The sequence below is a fragment of the Accipiter gentilis genome, chromosome Z, assembly GCF_929443795.1.
Source record: "Accipiter gentilis chromosome Z, bAccGen1.1, whole genome shotgun sequence".
In the NCBI taxonomy this organism is placed as follows: Eukaryota; Metazoa; Chordata; class Aves; order Accipitriformes; family Accipitridae; genus Astur; species Astur gentilis.
This window is the reverse complement of record NC_064919.1, coordinates 69,309,929-69,329,095: the sequence shown is the minus strand read 5'-3', so window position 1 is coordinate 69,329,095 and position 19,167 is coordinate 69,309,929. Positions and strand designations below refer to the sequence as shown.

The 19,167-nt window shown below is 41.2% G+C and overlaps 1 protein-coding gene across 1 annotated transcript in view; it reads right to left on the bottom strand.

Annotated features, from left to right (window-relative positions):
- Positions 1 to 19,167, bottom strand: part of ARL15 (ADP ribosylation factor like GTPase 15) — a 214,680-nt gene that overhangs the window by 179,425 nt on the left and 16,088 nt on the right. The window lies entirely within an intron of this gene.

Sequence of the window (19,167 nt, the reverse complement as noted above, 5' to 3'; positions counted from 1 at the left end):
AAACAGGCATAAACAAAAGAGAGTCTTAAATATCAGATAAATATGAGGTTAAATTGAGCCAACATGGAGAAAACCAAAACAAAACAAAAAACCAAGAACGTATTCTACTGGGCATGAAGCTCTCAGTAAGCCACAACACAAATGTTGTCAGTCCTTTCTGTGTAGCAAAATGAAAAAGATGGGGCTAAATGGACAATACAGTATTCTAAGAAAACTCCCCCTGAAAATGCTGGTTACATTTAATGACTTGCATATAAAAATTGTATAAACCACAATTTTTCCATAACAAAGCTTAATGTCATCTGAAGCAATTTATCGTCAAGTTGATATCAAGTTATCATATTTGAGATAGCAGTTTGCAGATAGAAGACATATGCTCCTACCTTGCTCGGTTTTATTTCACTATTTAGGGATTATTATCCTGAGTATGGCATTTGTCACTTACTGATCTGAAAAGACCAAGACTAATTAATGATCTGGAAAAACCCAAATAATAATGCCCAGAAGTATGATAAAGGACATCTGAGAACAAAATTTGGCATACACGCCTTACAAAATTTGTGCCTTGATGACTGATGATACAGGTCTCCTAGACACAAACAGTTCAAGACAAGGCTTCTCCTTTGAGCATGAAACCAAAATGAAAGAAAGAAAAGCTTATGAGAATTTCTCAGCAATTTAGACTGAAGCAGGTGATGCAAAGTTGGCACTGGAATGCTGCCTTGGTTAACAACCTGATTTGGACTAGAGGCTTCTAGGTCTAGTATCAACAGTGCATCAACTTCACATGAACAAGGAAAAAGCCTTTAACATGTAGGGAAGACTTACTTGGAAAATGCCAGAAGTACAAGAGCATTCATGGAAGCCTCATGAAGATTCACCCACATTCATACAAAAGTAACAGTACGGTTTTAAGGGAATCTTCTGAATATTGAGTATCATCTTATGAAGAAAGGCTTCTGCTGTTAGGAGTTATAGCAGTTAAAGAAAGGGTATCAGAAAAATGCAGGGCCAGGAAGGATACAGAAGAAGAGATTACTGAGTCAGCCAACAAGGTATGAAAGAACAGCAAGATCTGAAACATCACAAACCTGTAAAAGAAGCAAAACCTTCGTTTTTGCTAGCACTACAGCTTACATAAGCAATACAGGAACCATGTGAGCAGAAAAATAACTCTAACAAAAGCAATCAGTCTTCTGGGCTTAAATCTTCAGATCAATTTAGCTCTAACATCTAAACTTCACTGACTTACAGTATTCTACCTTTGACATTTTACTTTTCCTCTGTTTCTCGGACAATCAGCAACTAAAAGGAACTAGAAAAAACAGATGACAAAGCAACAACTGGGAACAATCCAGAAGATCTAGAAGGTACAAAGGAATAAGGCTTGTGAAATGCAACTTGATGTTGATAAGTCAAGTCTTCACTCAGCAGCTGAATCAACTCTCTAAGGCTGCCACTGGAGGTAATTTTATAATCTCTCAGAGTAAGTCTTAAGACTTCATTATTTCCTTTCATAGAAACTGAAGGATTTGTATTAATAAACATTTTTTCAGTATATGGTACATTAGGAACAGGACAAATATGAACAGAACACCCTTGATCACCTTCCTTTGTATTAGCTGTCCTTTCACAATTTTCTACAAAAACCTGAGAACTAGCCTCACCATGCATTACTTTCTATAAATCTTGAAAACAATACCAATCCAAACTTCAGTACCATGCTGCAAATAAGCTGAATAGAGGACTTACAGGGCTGCTACAAACAAACACATTGTGTTCGTTCATCAGATGATCTAACAACTGCTGTATGGAGCATTTACAATGAAAGGTAAAGGTTGATGACCTTTTCCTTCCTGGTACAGAACAAGTGCATGCATGGAGTGAACACTTTTCAGTCTATATTAACTCAAAGGGATGCAGCAAAAGGTTTCATGAGACAACTAACAGCGAACTCCAGTCAAAAGAGCAGGGCTCATCCTTTTCTGTGTGCCCTCCCAGCTGCATATTGCTGCCCCTTACATGCCACCAGCCCTTCATGCTAATCTGATCCCTCATATGAGACCATCCAGTTCACTGAACTGTCAGAAAACCAGCATGAGGGTGAAAAAGATAAGCCAGTTTGCCAAACTGGCAGAAAACTAAACAGGTCCTGGAGAGTACAACCACCACATATACACACTTAATGCCCCATGCCAAAGCAAGGGGAAAGGGGTGTCATAAACACTGGAGCAAGGCTTCCCTTTCAGCAGCCAACTGGTCCTGGCAGCTCAGCCCTCCCATGAAGCCTCATTCTAACCAGTCCCTCATTGTACAGGTTTGAGCATTTATCTCGAAAAGAATCTCAAAATATCATGTGACAGCTATCCATAACATTATGAACTAGGTAAGTGTTTCAGGGAATCAACAAGGTCTCCAGGCTCTAGCTCAGAGCTGCCTAGATATTTTTTCTAATTCTTATTCCCCTGAGTCTGAGAACTTACTCACTGTTGAACAATGAAGTGTTAACTAAAGAGTTAAGTACTCTTGTTTTTCATTTGCCCCCCCCCCCCACACACCATTCTCTTTCTCATTTGGAGCCACTGCTGGATTTCAGTGCTGGCCTAACCTGTTTGTTTGCATCCTGAGGTTTCCTCTAGGCTGTTCTCAAATATATCTGGAATGTTTCTTCTCTGTAGTCCTTGGCACTCACCAGCACTACATCTTCATGAGCTTTGCAATACAAGACCTAAGGTGAGACAGATCAGAATCTGCCCCCCTAAGGACAGAACTGTTTAACCAGAAGGGATTTACATTGGTTCTCTTTCCAAACCAGACGAACCCATCTTCCTGGCATGTCTTTTTTCAGAGTGCTTAATAACTTAGTCAAGATAATGGAAATGGCAGAATGGCAAACAGAGGAGTAAAGGTGTCATAGCCAACTTCTCCTCACCTCTAAAATCCTGCACCTACTTCTAAGAATTACCTATATAAAAACAACTCTGTCGTGATAACTCACAGTGACAACTTTGTTCTTTCTCTTCTGTAAACACTCTATAGTCAGAAAACAAAAGATGGATAAGGTTCTTTCTCCAAGGAAAATTGCACAATGATCCAGAGATGATGCAGTTGTGAAAACAGTAAGAAGCATCAATTACTTCAGTAAGCGAAAAAAGTGGCTACTTCAAAACAGGAAAAAAAAAATAAATAAAAAGGGGTTCCCCCCCCCCCAATATAATTAAACAGCAAAAAAACACCGATTCAAGACAGTATAGAATCTAGTAACTGACAAGAATCAAAGATGTTCTAGCCATTTACATAGCAGCAAGCATGCTCAGAGAGCTGTAATGCTAAGGAAAAATACAGATGGATTGTAAGGAAAACAAAATGTTTAAAACCAACCTTTAACCATTAGGCATTGCATAAAAGCCTAATAAACATGCAGATAATTCCACCTGTTCGCTATGGGAGTTTTTTATGATTTTACTTAATGTTGGAGACTATATTCCCAGCTGGATCACAGGTACAAAGTATGACAGTTTTTATGTTATCTCCCATGCAACTGCTACAGGGAGTAAAAGCTCTACTATGCATTACTCACATGCCCACAGGTGGTTTGTTTCTATAAAAATCAAATTTAAAAAAACGCGAACACAACAAAACTAAGGCAAACCATTACAGAGCCTAACAGCTGTACAGATTTGCAAGACAACCACAAACAGACACCGAGGACCCTCCCTAGCATCCTCCTTCTTCCTTTTTCACCCCAGTTTAGCCAAGGAGGAAGATGCTCACAAGTCACTTGGCTATCAGGTTGCCCTGTACTGTAGTGAATGCACAGTAACACTAGGGAAAATAGTGGGGAAAAAACCCCAAACAAACAAAAGCAGCTTCCTCTCCCCGCCCCCCCCCCCGCCCCCCCCCAGCTTCAGAATTCACCTTCCTAAACTTGTCCCAGTCTCCTCTCACCCTTCTCCTTACACTGGAACTCCTTCGTCACACCATCTCCACTGGTAGGACCTAAAGTCCGTTCATCCCCAGTAGGAATGAGGGTTCCACATCTTCAACTACAGCTTAAAATTAAGCTTGTCTGCAAGCAGTGTTTTCCTAACAACGTGGCACGCCAGGTCTTCACTGAAACAGGAATCCTCATCTAACTACAACTGTGAATGTTTTCCAGCAGCAGTATAGCTGCACCAGGGCTACAGACACATAACCCCAGGTTTTACACGTATAAAGCGCAGCCTTAGGGCAAAGTAAGAAACAGTGACAAGTTTGAGAGCGCTGAGCAATCCGGTGAACTGTGTGAACGAACTAAAGACCGGAGGGGCTCTCCTCCCCGTGCTCTCTGATCGAGCTGGGGCACCCCTCCTCGGGCGGGCGGGGAGCACGGCCAGCCGCCCCCGCCCCCGCCCCGCGAGGGGCACCGGCGCCCTCCGGTGGGGCGCTGCGGAACGGCGCGCCCGCCCCGCGGCGCAGTGCCCCCCGGAGCGGCGCCGCTCCCACCGCACGCTTCGGCAGGGCGTCCAACGCTTCGTGCCCGCCCACCAAGCGTTTTGTGCCTCTCTGCTCCCTTCTCCGTAAAGGCGAGGGGCTGGACGCGGCAATCGCCGGTGCACAAGTGACACCCCCCGGCTCTGAACGTCCTTCCGTCCTCCCGCTTCGCCTTTCGGACCCCCTTCTGCTTTGCCAAAGCAGGCTGACGAGACCCGCGGCCGAGCTGCCCGAAGAACGCAGCGACCTGCTTACTCCCAAGACGCAGGAAAGGGATGGATTTGGTAGAGAGCAGGGCGGGGGAAACACGCCACGGGAATTTAGGTTCAAAAGAAAAATCCTTTGGGTTTGTTTGGGGGGGCTTGGGGGTTGGTTGGGGGCTTTTGTTGGGTTGGGGGGAGGGTGCGTTGTTTGGGTTTTGTGGGGGTTTTCCGATTTTGGAAGAATTTTTTTGTTGGCTTTTTCGGGTTTTGTTGGTTTTGTTGGGTTTTGTGGGTTGGTTGGTTGGGGGGGGTGGTGGTAGTGTTGCAGACTTTAAAAAAACTACTTCCTTGAAAATGCATTAAATTGATAGGGCTTGTGAACTGCAGTCTCAGTTGTCTGCTACTGAAATGCGACTGACTTTCTGGAAGACTGAGAACTGGTATTTAGACATAGGCTGCTTAGCAGACTCACCTGCTGGATTCCTTCCATACCTTTGCTGGAGTGCGTTTGTCAGTGTACAACTTTTTAATCTGCAAGTAACAGTTTGCTAAGGAAGTTCTTAAGTAATTTTCTAATGCTGTTGTCTCCTAGCTCTTCCTAACAGAACAGATCCGTAACTCAAAGCCACATCCATAACACAGGCAATTCTGAAGTCAACTACAGAAATTCAGTTTAACCCAGTGAGATATTCAGGAGATTCAGGACATCCATACAAACCTATATACTGTATATAATACCAGAGGAAGCACTTTGCACTCTAACACAGAAGGAAAGTGGGCAAGTTTCACTAACATCTTCTAAAAATTCCTACCTGGTCTCTTGGGCCCTACCTGTCAGTATCAGAAAACAGCAGAAGTAAAGACACAAAGTAAAGATTGCCTCCCAAGAAGTTAAAGAAATCTGAATCATCCAATAACTACCTTGGCTTTCACTTATTTAAACCCAACAATGAGCTATCCTAAGTAGCTAAACCAGCTACACACCTTAGTCATGTTCAGGTATGTTCTTTGAATTAAAGATTATAACAAAGTTGAGGGAATATAACAAGTAGTCAGAAAATAACATTAATGTTTTAGAAGACCTTACTTTAAGTTTGCCTCTTTGCTGCACTTTAGCTTCTTCTGCTGCATTACAAGTACAAGACACTTAATTCCTTTCCCCTTCAGAAAAACTGCTGCCTCATTACTGTGCCGAAATCATCACCCACAGACTGTCCATGAGGAGAATTTTCAGCAGTGTGTGAGAACAGAGTCAGGGGTTACATGAGAGACTGACCCACTGAAGGGCTGCACCCAAAGATGGTGCTGGTGGATCTCAATGGTGACCAAGATGGGGGAGGTCCCAAACACGTGCAAAAATGTCAATATCATGCCATCCTCAAAAAAAAAAGCAGAACTGTCCAGGGAACTACAGGCTGATCAATCTAATTTTGGTGCCTAGAAAAGTCACAGAGCAAGACCTCTACAAGAGGAGAAACATTACAGCCTGCTTAGTTACACAACTTAGATGGGCAAAAATTGGCTAGATGATTGGCTTGGAGGTAGCAGTTAATGGCTCGTACCCTACCTGGACCGCAGTAACAAAGTAGAGAACTACAAGGTCCCAACCTGTGACCTGTCTGGTTTAACAGCTTTATCAGTGACCTGGGAAGAGTCACTCTTGTCAGGTTTGCAGATGACACCAAACTGGGGGGAAAAGCCAGTGTGTTGGAGAGCAGGGCTGCCATCCAGAGGGACGTAGGGAGGGTGTAGGAATGGGGCCTTCTGCAGTTCAGCACTGAGAAATGCCAACCCCTGCCCCTGGGAAGCCAGAGCCCCAGGCAGTGGTCCAGGCTAGACACTGCTTGCCTGGGCAGCAGCTCTGCAGCAAAGTCCCTGGGGCCCTGGGGGACAGCCAGCTGCACAGGAGCCACCTTGGGGCTGGCAGCAGCAAAGGCCAGCAGCATTCAGCGCTACAGTAGCATGGGCACAACCAGGAGATGGAGATCCCCCTTGATTCAGCACTTCTTAGACCACACCTAGCTAAGATACTGAGTCCTCTGGTTTGGGCTCCCCAATCCAGGAGATACATTGCCAAACTGAAGCAAGTCCAGCAGATGCCCACCAGAATGCTCAGGGGCTGGAGCACCTGCCTGGTGAGGGGACCCTGAGTGATGGGGCTGCTTCTGCCTGCAGAAGGGAAGGCTTTGGAAGCACCTCAGAACAGCCTTCTCCTGCCACCAGGCAGGTCACTGACAAGACAGAGACAGGCTCTGTCATGGTGGTTGGATGAGAGACAAACGGGCACAAGCTGAAACAAGACAAGTTCAGACTGGAGATAAAGGAAAACCTTTCCCCCCTACGGAGACAGTGCAGCAGCAGTGCAGGTTGCCCAGAAGTGCTGTGCTGTCTCTGGTTTTGGAGTTTTTCAACACAGACTGCAAAAAGCCCTGGGCCACGTTGTCTGACCTCACTGACTCTGCTTTCAGCAGCAAGTCAGACTAGAGACCCTCAAGATTTCCTCCAACCTTAACTGTGGCATGACAGTCTGTCCAAGTGCTGTCCAAGCTTCAATGCAGAACTGAAAGTCTAGTGAGCTCTTTATCCTTTCATTTACATTAATCTGGCCTGTTAATTTAATAGGTGACCAGAACCCTACAACAAATCCAATCTCTAAGCTGACAGCACCTTTGCAAAGCCACTCTCATGGAAGAAAAACACAGAAAAGTTTGAAAAAACTACTAATTTGGATCTACAAGCCTGCATGGTATCATCTACTACTCTTTTGAACACTGGGGAAGAAGGGGCCTTTGTAAGTACCATCACACTGCCTGTTATATATGCTCATCTGAAGTACAAAGAGAACTGCATGACTTTGCAAGCAGCTAATATACTAACAACAAAAAGTCACATGTGCCAGAGCTCAGTACTGCTCCACCTGCAGTCAGTATAAAACACAAAATCAAGAAAATCAGTACTGGACACAAAACATACAGGTTTTTTGGGTCTAAACCTAGACTCATTATTTTAAATGTATGGCAAAAAATCAGTTCCATAGATCACAGAACTTATCACAGGCAGAGTATAAATGAGAAGACCTGCATTCACCTATATCAGAGAAAACAGGAAGCAGATGTGCTGCTGGCATGCAGAGTGATAACAGAGCCCCTGTGTTAGCAAACAAAACTGCCAATGCAGCAGCAAGAGGTACATCACAACCCTTTAAGAACAACACAGGACATGTGAGAGTTTCCTCAAACCACCCAACTCATTAGCAGAACCCTGATGTTCACTTTTAAAAAGGTCTGATGTGTGTAGTCCTCATGCCAGGAATTACTGAACTTCAGTAACAGAGGACTTGATTCTTGTAAAAGTAAACTGATTAAAACTTAGTAGCATGTACGAAGTTCTTTGGATGAGAAGTGGCATATGAAACAGCTGTTAATCCTCCAATCTCCTTAAGAGAGAGGGAAGGTTCAGAGAGAGTGCAGTCAGCTAACAAGCATGCTCTACACCAGTCACACAAGGGGATGCAAGAAACAGTTCATAGTTTCTGAGGTGGCTGTAAGTTACAGGAGTCTCATATTTTAAAGAATAAGTAGAAGGAACCGCACAAATATCAACCCTTAAGGGTAACTTTGAAAATCCCAACCTAGCATTTCTGTAACAGACAAATCCTCACAGTTTGAGGAAGACTCACAAAGAGGAATGACTACCACACAACCAGCTTAATTACTCATAACTAAAAGTAGCTTTTTTTAGGTTTACCAATCATTGGGCATTATATTCCCAACCCACACTAGAAACTTATCCAGATCCCCAATGTTTGGACCAATTACCATCTCATCTGATTATTGACCTCAAGACTCTGCAGTATCCAATGCCCAGAAGCAGAGCAACAGTAACTGATTAGCCCCACTTGTGAGTCATCATCTTGAGCTCCATTCACACTAAGGTACAGTATCTCACCTACATCCATCATAGTGCCTGCCAAAGCAGATGTTACTGGGAAAATGAGAACTATTAGGGGAAGAAATGAGAAATAAAATCTAGCATTTGACCTTCCTGTTCTTCACTTAGATTCTACTACACATGAATTTAGAATTCTGCTCAACTAAATTAGTAGCTACATACAAAAACACTGCAAGAAGTCAACATGTTAAGACCCAGCAGAAAGGCTGTCTTCTTCCATAGTTGCAGTCTACACACTTCCCTGTTTTTCCTGCTGTACTGTCAGCTATGTGGCCTATACTAAAGGATCCTAAAAGCCACTCTCTGTTTAAAGTTTTCTTTTGCCAATGGAAAAATTGTCCCAGATATGCAAGCAACTGTGGGGAAAAACAAACAAACAAAAAAACCCAGATATTTGTACAAATATGTACGTGCATGTACATGATCATTCCTACCAATCAGTCTATCACATATGCTCTCTAGGTCTACTTACCTATTTTTCCCTTCTCTTACTCCATTTTTCTTCCTTTTCTGTTTACTAGTTACAGTAAGTTTTCAGGTTCTCTGAATACACCAATGAAGAACTCCATCTGTGTGTGTGGTAAAACAGCTCTACATATGGCAATACTGGAACAGTACAAGTCTTAACGTACTCTACAATGTTAATAAAAATCCTAAAAATCTTTTTAGATTCCCCCTGGAGAAATGCCAAGATGAACAGAAGCAAGAGAGGATAGCTACTGGCTGAAGGAAAGCTCCACTTTCCTTTTTCCTTCCTCCTACCCATTCCCTTTCCCTCACTCTGTGCCTCCTCCCTCCTGCAGCACCAAAGCAGTAGAACAGACAACTATCTACTGACAATTACATACTCCACATTTGGTCTTAATTTATCACCCTCCTGCAGGTGCAAGACTGCATCAGGCAGAAACCTTTTGACTGGCTAGTCTACCATGACCTCTTAGGCACACCCCAGGATGTGTTGACTACCAACTAACATTCGGGACTGTAAGACCTCATTTCAGGATGTCAGGACACAGTGATCAAATCCAGTTCTACTCCGGATATGAATAAAAATCCATGTGCATAACCTGCCTTTTTCCAAGCCCAGCTTTTCCACTACAATATAACAGTGGGGAAATGAGAATTTTCCATGCTCTTTCCTGTTATACATTTTATTTTACTTCCTGTTCTCCAGAAATTTCAACTTTTTTTTTTTTTTAATTCTCTCATAAGACAGATATGTGTAGTTCAAAATGCAAGAGCACAAATTATTTACGCAGCACCAACATTTGCACACAAATCCGGGGCAGACTAAATGGGCGCAGTCAGTGATTAAGATTTAAAAATGGTTTCCTGTCACAGTGCTGCATTTTGGCAATATGTCATTATTTGGATCAATGTGTGCATCTCTGGCCTTTGCTGAACTCTCTGCACACCATACTATGCTGGATGGTGCCAGAGGACCAGCTGGTGTCATAAACACTACCTTCAGATTTGAAGTGACAAAGAAACATCTCTGGTAATGATGTTAACTTGTCCTTAAGTTTTTTGACAGTGAAGACAATGGCAGTGCAACAATCCTTGACTCACTGAGGACAAATCACAGCAAATTTGTCTGTCATACAAATCTGTAGACTCTGCAGCATCATTTGTTGCAGAAATTTGAACAAGGCAAGGGATTTTCTCACTACAAGCAGAAGACCACCAGCTTGGTAAACTAATTCTACCGCTGCTTCTGCCACAGAGTGGCTCTGTTAGAACACTTACACATTTCAAAGATAGATGCTCGTCCTGGTTTTGGCTGGGACAGAGTTAGTTTTCTTTCTAATAGCTGGTATAGTATTATGTCTTGGATTTAGTATGAGAAGAATGTTGATAGCAGCTACTTAGCTGTTGCTAAGTAGTGTTTCTACCAAGTCAAGGATTTTTCAGCTTCTCATGCCCAGCCAGCAAGAAGGCTGGAGGGGCACAAGAAGCTGTGAGGGCACACAGTCAGGGCAGCTTACCTAAACTGGCCGAAGGAATATTCCATACGATGTGACATCACATCCAGTATATAAACTGGGGGTGTTGCCAAAGAGGGGTGGATCACTGCTTGGGAACTAACTGGGCATCGGTCGGCGAGTGGTGAGCAATTGCATCATACATCCCTTGTTTTGTATATTCCAATTATTTTATCATTATTGTCATTTTATTATTATTAATTTTTTTCCTTTCTGTCCTATTAAACTGTCTTTCTCTCAACCCACAGGTGTTACTTTTTTTTTTCTTGATTCTCTCTCCCATCCCACTGGGAGCGGGAAGGAGTGCGCAAGAGGTTGGTGCTTAGTTGCTGGCTGGGGTTAAACCACAGCAATGCTATTTTAGATAACCAACATGAGACCCTGGAGTGTGATTTAGAGAAGAACTAGTCACCAGTACAGTCAATGTTATGAATCCATATAGGGAATGGATGGCACGCTCTATGAGGTGGAGAATTCTGGAAAAAAAAAAATTAATTCTGGAGGGAAAAAAAATGACTGTGAGTCTGAAACTGGACATTAAGTTATTACACAGTTTGGACTTCAACTGCTCTATGCTTTGTTCTATAACTGAAGAAATTTTACAACCTCGCAGACATATGATTAAATAAAATTCAGCATTTGTGAAGTACCCAGACATAGTAGCTGTGACTACCACAGAAAGATTCATAAAAGCATAGTCAAGGTGGATTTTCAGAAAGCTTTCTACAAAATTTTTCAAACACAAATAGCAAGTGGTCATGACAGAAGAAGAAAAGCTTTGTATGGACAAGTAATTCACTAAGTGGCAGGAAACAGAGGGCAAGAGTAAATGGTCAATTCTGCAATGGAGAGAGGCCACTTGCAAAATTTCTCAAGGATCTGTGATGTATCTGCTGTGGCAAAGGTGAGGAATGAGCAACATCCAGTTATTCAATACAGTACAGACTAAAGATTCATGGAGCAACACTGTGAGACTGAATGGACAGCAGAATGGCAGGTGACATTCAACAAATAAAGTGGTCTACATGGAGGGGAAAAAAACTGCAGTCCTAATAAGCTGATGGGGTCTAAGATGACCATTACATTACTCAGGAATGAGATTTTGGGTTATGATAGTCCCATAAAAACAGCACCTTGGTCCTTGATAGTTCCCAAAAAAATAAATCAAGTGTTAGAAATAAGGACAGGAATCATCGAGTCATTGTATAAATCTATGTTTCAATCTAACCATGTTTATACCTAACACTGTATTTTTTTATTCCTCTTATCTCAAAAAGGGTAACAGAACTGGAAGAGGTTCCTAGAAGGACAAAAAGGATGATTAAAATATGGAATTGCTTCTCCTTCAAGAAGCACTCTAAGCAATCTTAGGTTCTTCATTCTGGAAAAGAGAATTTTTGAGAGGTCTGACAAATTTACAAAGCTTTAAGTAGGTTCTAGAGGGTGGTGGTACAAAGTAACTGCATGCTGTCTTTTCCACTACAAGGATTAAGAGCCATTGAATTAAGCTCATCGGAGACAGCTTCAAAAGGACAAGAGGTGGTTCATCATGTAACTGGTAGTTCACCTGAAGAACCACCAGCTCATTGCAAAAGGAGGCTGTGGATTCTGCCTGACTTCATGAAGAAACTGGACATAATCAGAGATGAAAATCTACTGATGTTAATAAGGACATAAACCACAACTAACTCTGAAATCGCCTGTGCTTAGAAGAGTTGGAAACTTGTAAGACATCAGGTAACAGTAGCACATACAGTCTTCTGTTCTTACTCCTCCACAGGCATTTTTTTTATGGCTATTTGAAAGCAAGTTGCTGGTCAAGAGACTTATTTGGACTGACCCAATATGGCCATTTCTGAATTCTAATTCTACCTTCAAAAAAGTGTTCAAATAGCAGAAAAGAACAGGAGGCAATACCACCTAACTGTTTTTCTCCACAATTGTTAACAGCAGCTAATTAAATTACCGCCACCCATCCTGTGCAGTGAATGACTCATGGGTCCTATGGGGAAAGGAGGGAAAACAAAGCAATGTAAGTAATTAAAGACTACATCAAAACACACATGAAACACAGAAGGCAAATTAGTCAGTATTAGCTTGCTTGTATATTTCCCAATCTACGATAGCTTGGCTTTGCCACCAGACAGTTCTAACCTCTTCTGTGTTCAAGTTCTGTTTCTAAAACAACATTGGTAAGTTTCCAATGGTCTGGAAGAGTCTGATGTATGAGTCTTCTGATGGAGAATACCACTCACATGTCAGAATCAATGGCATGGAATATGTGAGGAATCTCATGTGCTTTCCTGCAAAGAGACAATTGTGTAAGCTGTCAAACAGAGTGCTTTAAGCTAAACCGGCCAACCTTGTATTCAAGCAGATATGGGAGCACTCAAACTGTATTCTAGCAGCTAAGCTGGGCAGCCATACCTCTCTCCATCCATTCCAGGCAGATCAAAGGTGCCTATGACCATAGCTATAGATGTTATTGGAAGGGTTTTGTCATCAGTACCGGAATATCATGTATCTCTGCCACTTGCAAAGATACTGCTGTAACAGTTATTCTGTATCTTCTGCATTGGATTGCAATCAGAAAGTGAAGGCTGATAATGTGTTAAAACTGGGCTGAGTTTACTAACAGATGTATCTGTCAAAGAGGTTGGGGTTTTTTTGTTTTTTTTTTTTTAAATCCTGGGTTCTTTCCTAGGACAGAACCTTCAGAAGACATTAGCAAATGTTAAACAGGGCTGAGTAAGTATACATAGGCTGCAACTTCACAAAAACTGATTGTTTTTAGGGATTCTGTCTTAGTGGGAAGAATAAAACACTAACTTCCATGCAAGTTTCTGTGCCTGATGGTGGCTGCTAAAAGAAGATGTACAAAGGAGAATTGAAGTATACAAGTATAGGACTATGAAATACTCCTTTGTAGGTTATTGTGTAAACCTGAGGTTTAATGTCTTCTCTAAAAGTGTTTGCTGCTCAGTGCAAATATGATTTAAATACCCATACAAACATTTAATCCTTCAAATACTATTAAATTCTTAACTCCAGAACAACCTTGTAGCATGATGTTCTACTACATACTTTGAAAAAGATCCCAATTTCTGGGTTTCATTAACTTTCTGCATTGAACCAGTATCTAGGAAATCTCTTTGTGTACAGTTTAGACAACTAAATTGATTTACAACTCAATTGGTTTACATACCAAGACTAAGTCAGACCATGTTTTTATAACACTCAATTCCATGTCATCTACAAGAGCCCACTTCCCGTACTGAATTACAGCTTTCAAATCGTATATTGAGATCATAATTTATGCCACAGTCTGTTCAACTTCTGTGTACCTACTCATTAAGTATCTGATGAAAGACAAAATAGCATTTTAATTTTAATTTTCATGCCCAGAGTCCATCAGTTAACAGATTCAACAATATCAAGCAAGATTTAAAACACACATAATCCACAATAGCTATTGAAGTACTTTTATTACCCAGGGAACAATTATCTACCTTTTGCTGGCAACAGCTCAGCCACTTCAGGACAAGGGAGTGAACTTTTACACCTACATCCAGAAATTGTAGCTGTTTCTCACTCTCCTGACCTGAAAGAAACAAGCTGCTACTAGCAGTTGAAGATAAGACAACCAACCATGGGTAGTGTAAACTCTCGCTAGACAGTGCTGGGGAATGGGGAGGGCTACTTGAAGACAGACACATGCAACAGACCACGTCTGCAAATTTTTTTGAGAAACACCAGTATAAGTTTGAAAAATGGTAATCTTTGCTTCTTTTAAATTCTCCATGAATTTCTGGAAAAGGCTTGGAGACATTAGGAAGAAGAAATAAATGACATATTTAATAGCTCAATGTCCACTTGAAAACTAGGGGCAGAGAAGGACCACAGAATCTCCCAGTATCCAAACTCACGCTCCTGCTGGAAGGGAGAGGGCAATCAGCAGCATTTCTCACATAAGAAATCAGTGGTTTATAATCGCTCCCCCAAACTTAGCAGGATATTTCTCAGTATTTTACATTAAACCACACACACTGTGAGTGGCAATCTCTTCTGAGTTTTAATAAGCAAAGACTGCTTTGCAAGCACAGTGTGCCAAGCCATCAGTCAACATCCATGTGGTATAGAAGCATGCCATCTTCATGGAATAGCTCTGTAGGATGTGTTTTTCGTGACCAGTCATGCAGCAGTGAGCAGCAAGACAACTGAAGGAGACAGCAATTTAACAATACATGGTATGAAACAGCCAAATTAGCAATGCACAAGCATTAGCCAAATAATGACTGGAGCTCAGGCAGAAAAAACAGATCATATTCAGCCGAGTAATTTGCTTACAGAAAGTATCATCACTGTTTCTGGCACTAATTTTGCAAACAAAGTACAATTATGCTATAGCTAAAAGATGGAAATGATTACCAGAGTATTCAATGCATTAACTTGTATGCCATTAATTTTACTATAAAACAGACCCTGAGACTTCAACTACACTAAATTACTTTAGCCATCAGGAGACTCAATCAAATGTCACAAACCGAGAGTTGGCAGTATGAGGGTACTATCAATGCCTGAGCTCCACATTTAGGGTGCAGAGCAGGTAAAATACGGTGCACAGTGGGCAAACTGCCTCCCAACATACTGGAAATGAAAGAAGCAACACACCCCAGACAGTCTGACCTCAGATCTACCAGTCAAGTTGACTCCAGTCATGTGAACCAGAGACCTGGCAAGCACCTAAGAACATTGAGACGACTGTCCACCATTCTCCACATTCCTTCCAATGCTTCAGAAAAGGCTACCATAAAACTAACCAATTGCTTAGCATAAGAATAAGCATCTTCCCCAAATCCCATGGGTGACTGGATAAACTGCTGAAGCAAATTTTCTCCCCCCCCTCCTTCCTTTTTTTTTTTTTAAAAAAAAATATAAAGCTACAACCATTATCAGATTTCATGGAAATTTCTCTGAGGATACATGTTATCAGCTTCTGAGAACCACAGCCCTTAATTCAGGAAAGTTTTTATTTGCTATAGATTGAAGAAAACTGAGCAACAGTGCACATTTGAAAAGGGCTCACAGAAACTTCAGAGAGAGGCATGAAAGGTATTCAGCAGGATTTAATGTAGAAAACACTGCTGGTAAACTCAAGATAAAGCATTGTGCTGACTCTTCCCACTCTCAGTGGGAACACAGGACTAGATAGGATCACTGTTTAGTCACTAACTTCCACTTTCCACAAGAGCAGATATCTACATAAAGATCTGAAATGGAGTATCATGAACAATCTCAAACATTCACTTTGTTCTGTTCTCCCATCCCCTGCACACATCATGAGCTGTCATCTCCCAAGTCCCCACAGTAGATTAAAGATTGCCAGTATAAAAATTCCAAAGCCAGAAAACCAACATTTCTCCAGAAAATAAAAAGGAGAAATTGCCAATGTTTTGAGCTTGCCAACACCAGAAAAAGTTTTTAAGAACAACTGCTTTCTCAGTCAGGAAATGTGGTAGAAAAGAAACAGAGAATAACCAAACAACCACAGAGAACTTTTAGCAGTCAGTAGCTTACACAAGACAGAGCCTCACAACTCTGGGCTTAGACAGGCAATTGGCTTAAAACAAGGACCACTAAAAAAAGAAAAGAAAAAAGGTGGGAGGGAGATGACAGAAGGAACCTTCATAGACATTCCTGCTAACATCTTGCAGACCCTGCACTTGAGGCAGTAAGCATTAAATTTGTAACAATTAAAAGAAAAAGAAACCACCATAGAAAAGGCAAAGGAAGGAGGAATGCACATTGCATGCATACACCTCTTGGGTCTCAGAATCCTCCCCAAAGTCCCCTGCATATACACAATAAAGGGGCAGTAATGCAGAATTATTTTGATCTACAGACAAAACATCTTAGCTTGAGTATCACAAAAGACCTTCCATTTAGATACAGTTTAAGAAGTAGAAGACTGAAAAAAGTCATCAAAGCAAGAGACTGAGTGAAGCAGAAGCTGAGCTACAGACATGCAAAAAATAAATACGCAAATCCCTTACACCAAGCAAAGCAAATGTTGAAGGCAAAACACAAAGCACTGACAGAAAAACTGATCCTGGCTTCCCTCAATGATTCAGATATTCATATGAAAGGAGCAGACTTCATAAACAATTCCTGACTACATGGAGAAACTACTTCTGCTGAGACAAGATGGCCCATGGGAGAAGGAATTAGATCAGAAATTAGCAAACCTGTATGGTTAGTCAAGTGTAGTATTTCTGTGAGAATGATCTCAAATTTAAATGGGAAAGGCAAATGGGTGGAAAATAAACATTTCTGAGAAAAGCTAGTTAACTTTACAGAATAAGAGAATATAAAACTTATAGGAGAATACAAAAGAATAAAAATAAACATAGCCTGTTTTGTGGTAACACCACTCAAAGTGAGAAACAACTCGATACAAACTATTCTGCTGACAAAACAAACAAAAACAACCAAGCCCGAATTCACTCCCAGTGTGTTTTAAGTCTGAAGACACCCCAGCTATTCAAAACTAGCTGGTCTGAAGAAGAGGTAATAACATCAACAAGATTGACAAGCATTTCTTTTCTGTCTTCATACAAAAGGTATTTCCCAACTCCCCTATGACAGGCAATCTCAGGTTTTACCATTTCCTTCAGGTTACATCAACCATGATTTGCCCTCAAGGTAGGACAGTGTCTCCAAGATACAGATAAAGCAAAGAGTCAAGCATACAGCCAGAAACAGAAGTGGTTTCATTCTGCTACTGTCCTTAAATCTTTGTCTATGGTAGCTTCAAAAAGTATTTCCCTATTGCTATGTAGAATGTGCATGTCAGCAAGAGAGATTGGCTATATGGAACAGACCACAGAAAAGCTACTGAGAAGGCACATTTAAACAAATGTTTTAAAGTGATAAAGCAGTATTTGTTACAATAGACAGGCATGCAATTTTGTGAGGACAATGTTCAGTAGACTTGTATTCATGTGCAGAATAGGAAAGCCCTAAAAAGACAGAATCTATACGGTTGTTTTAGTGACATGGTATGTACAAGAAGTCTCTACTCCAGTACTTGATCATCATTCTGAATATTTTGGAAAGAGTTAAGAAAAATCTTAACGATTTTTGATTAAGAACAATGCATTTCAAAAACACCAAATTAAAAAAAAAAAAAAAAAAACAAAAAACAAACCAAAAACAAACAACCCAACCCCAAACTAACACACACACACCCCCCCCATATATTACTGTTAACCTAAAGAGATTACAACACCTTGGAACAAGAGGGTTTATTTTATTTATTTTTTTAAATAGTATGAATTCATCTTAAGCACTGTCCGGAAACTAATAGAAGAGCTATTTCTAAAAGGAAACTACATTTCTTAACATACCAGAAGCTGTGTGTGAGAAAGCTCCACCAAAGTAAGTTTGTATTCAATTATTATTTATATCTACATCCTGTTTAGCCATTTAGGAAAAAAAGTTTAGTTCATGTTTTGTAGACCCCTTTGTGTAAAGCTTTATAAAGGTTTCTGCTAAAAGAGGGCGGGCCCCGCTACTTATATCCTCCAATTCACACTGTGTGGCAACTCAGAACCTTCAACCTGGATTTCCCCAACAAAAATAAAGCCATCCTTATCATTTCCTCATGAAGCAGTTGGTTTTAAGCTTTACACAAAGAAATATAAGGGGGATGTTGAACTACAGAAAAAAATAGTCATGTTATTGTTTATAGCTCTATGTAACTTCATCAAAATATTCTGACCGAGCCAAAAACAAGTTTTGCCAGAGAAGGCTATGTTTGTCAAGCGATAGCTTTGCACAACTGTTTTTCTATGACTTTCTGCGTGTTCCTAAGACTCCTAACATTTGAGAGAGGTAGGACTGGGCACAGAGACCACCTAAGGACCCTCTTCTGGCTTAATTAAGGCAGCACTGCACTGAAATATAATTGAGGTTTGCTTGCACTTTGGACACCTACTTGAAGTGGCCAGCTACCTCAAGAAGTTACGGCTTACAGTCAGGCACTCCTCATCTTCAAGTTAGTTATGCAAGGACAGCACACCCTCTCACACTATCTTACAAGAATGTTCCAGCATACATGCATGGTCTATCATGACTAGGTACTAGGTCTTTTAAGAGCTTGAAGCAAACTTAATTACTCAAGTTAGTCTTCAATGAGAATACATGCTTCCCCTTTGCATGCACATTTCTGAGAGCAAGATGCAGTTGGGTTCCCGTCAAAGACGAAAGAGAGTCCAGCCAAAGGAGAACAGGAGATGAAAAGCACAAGTGGAACCCCCTCATCCACATGAATGAGCAAAGACGACAACAGCCAGCATTGAAATAAATTAACCAGCACAGGAATTAACCAGCAGTAATGCAGGTTTACTTGTATTTTCTCTAGCCTGAGGATATAAACTATTAAAGCTGACCACTTCTATTTCATACCACATTCTGAGAACCCTGGATAAGAAGCCAAAATGAGTCCAAAGCATATTCACAGGACAGAAGGTACCCCAGATACAGATATTCATCAGCTA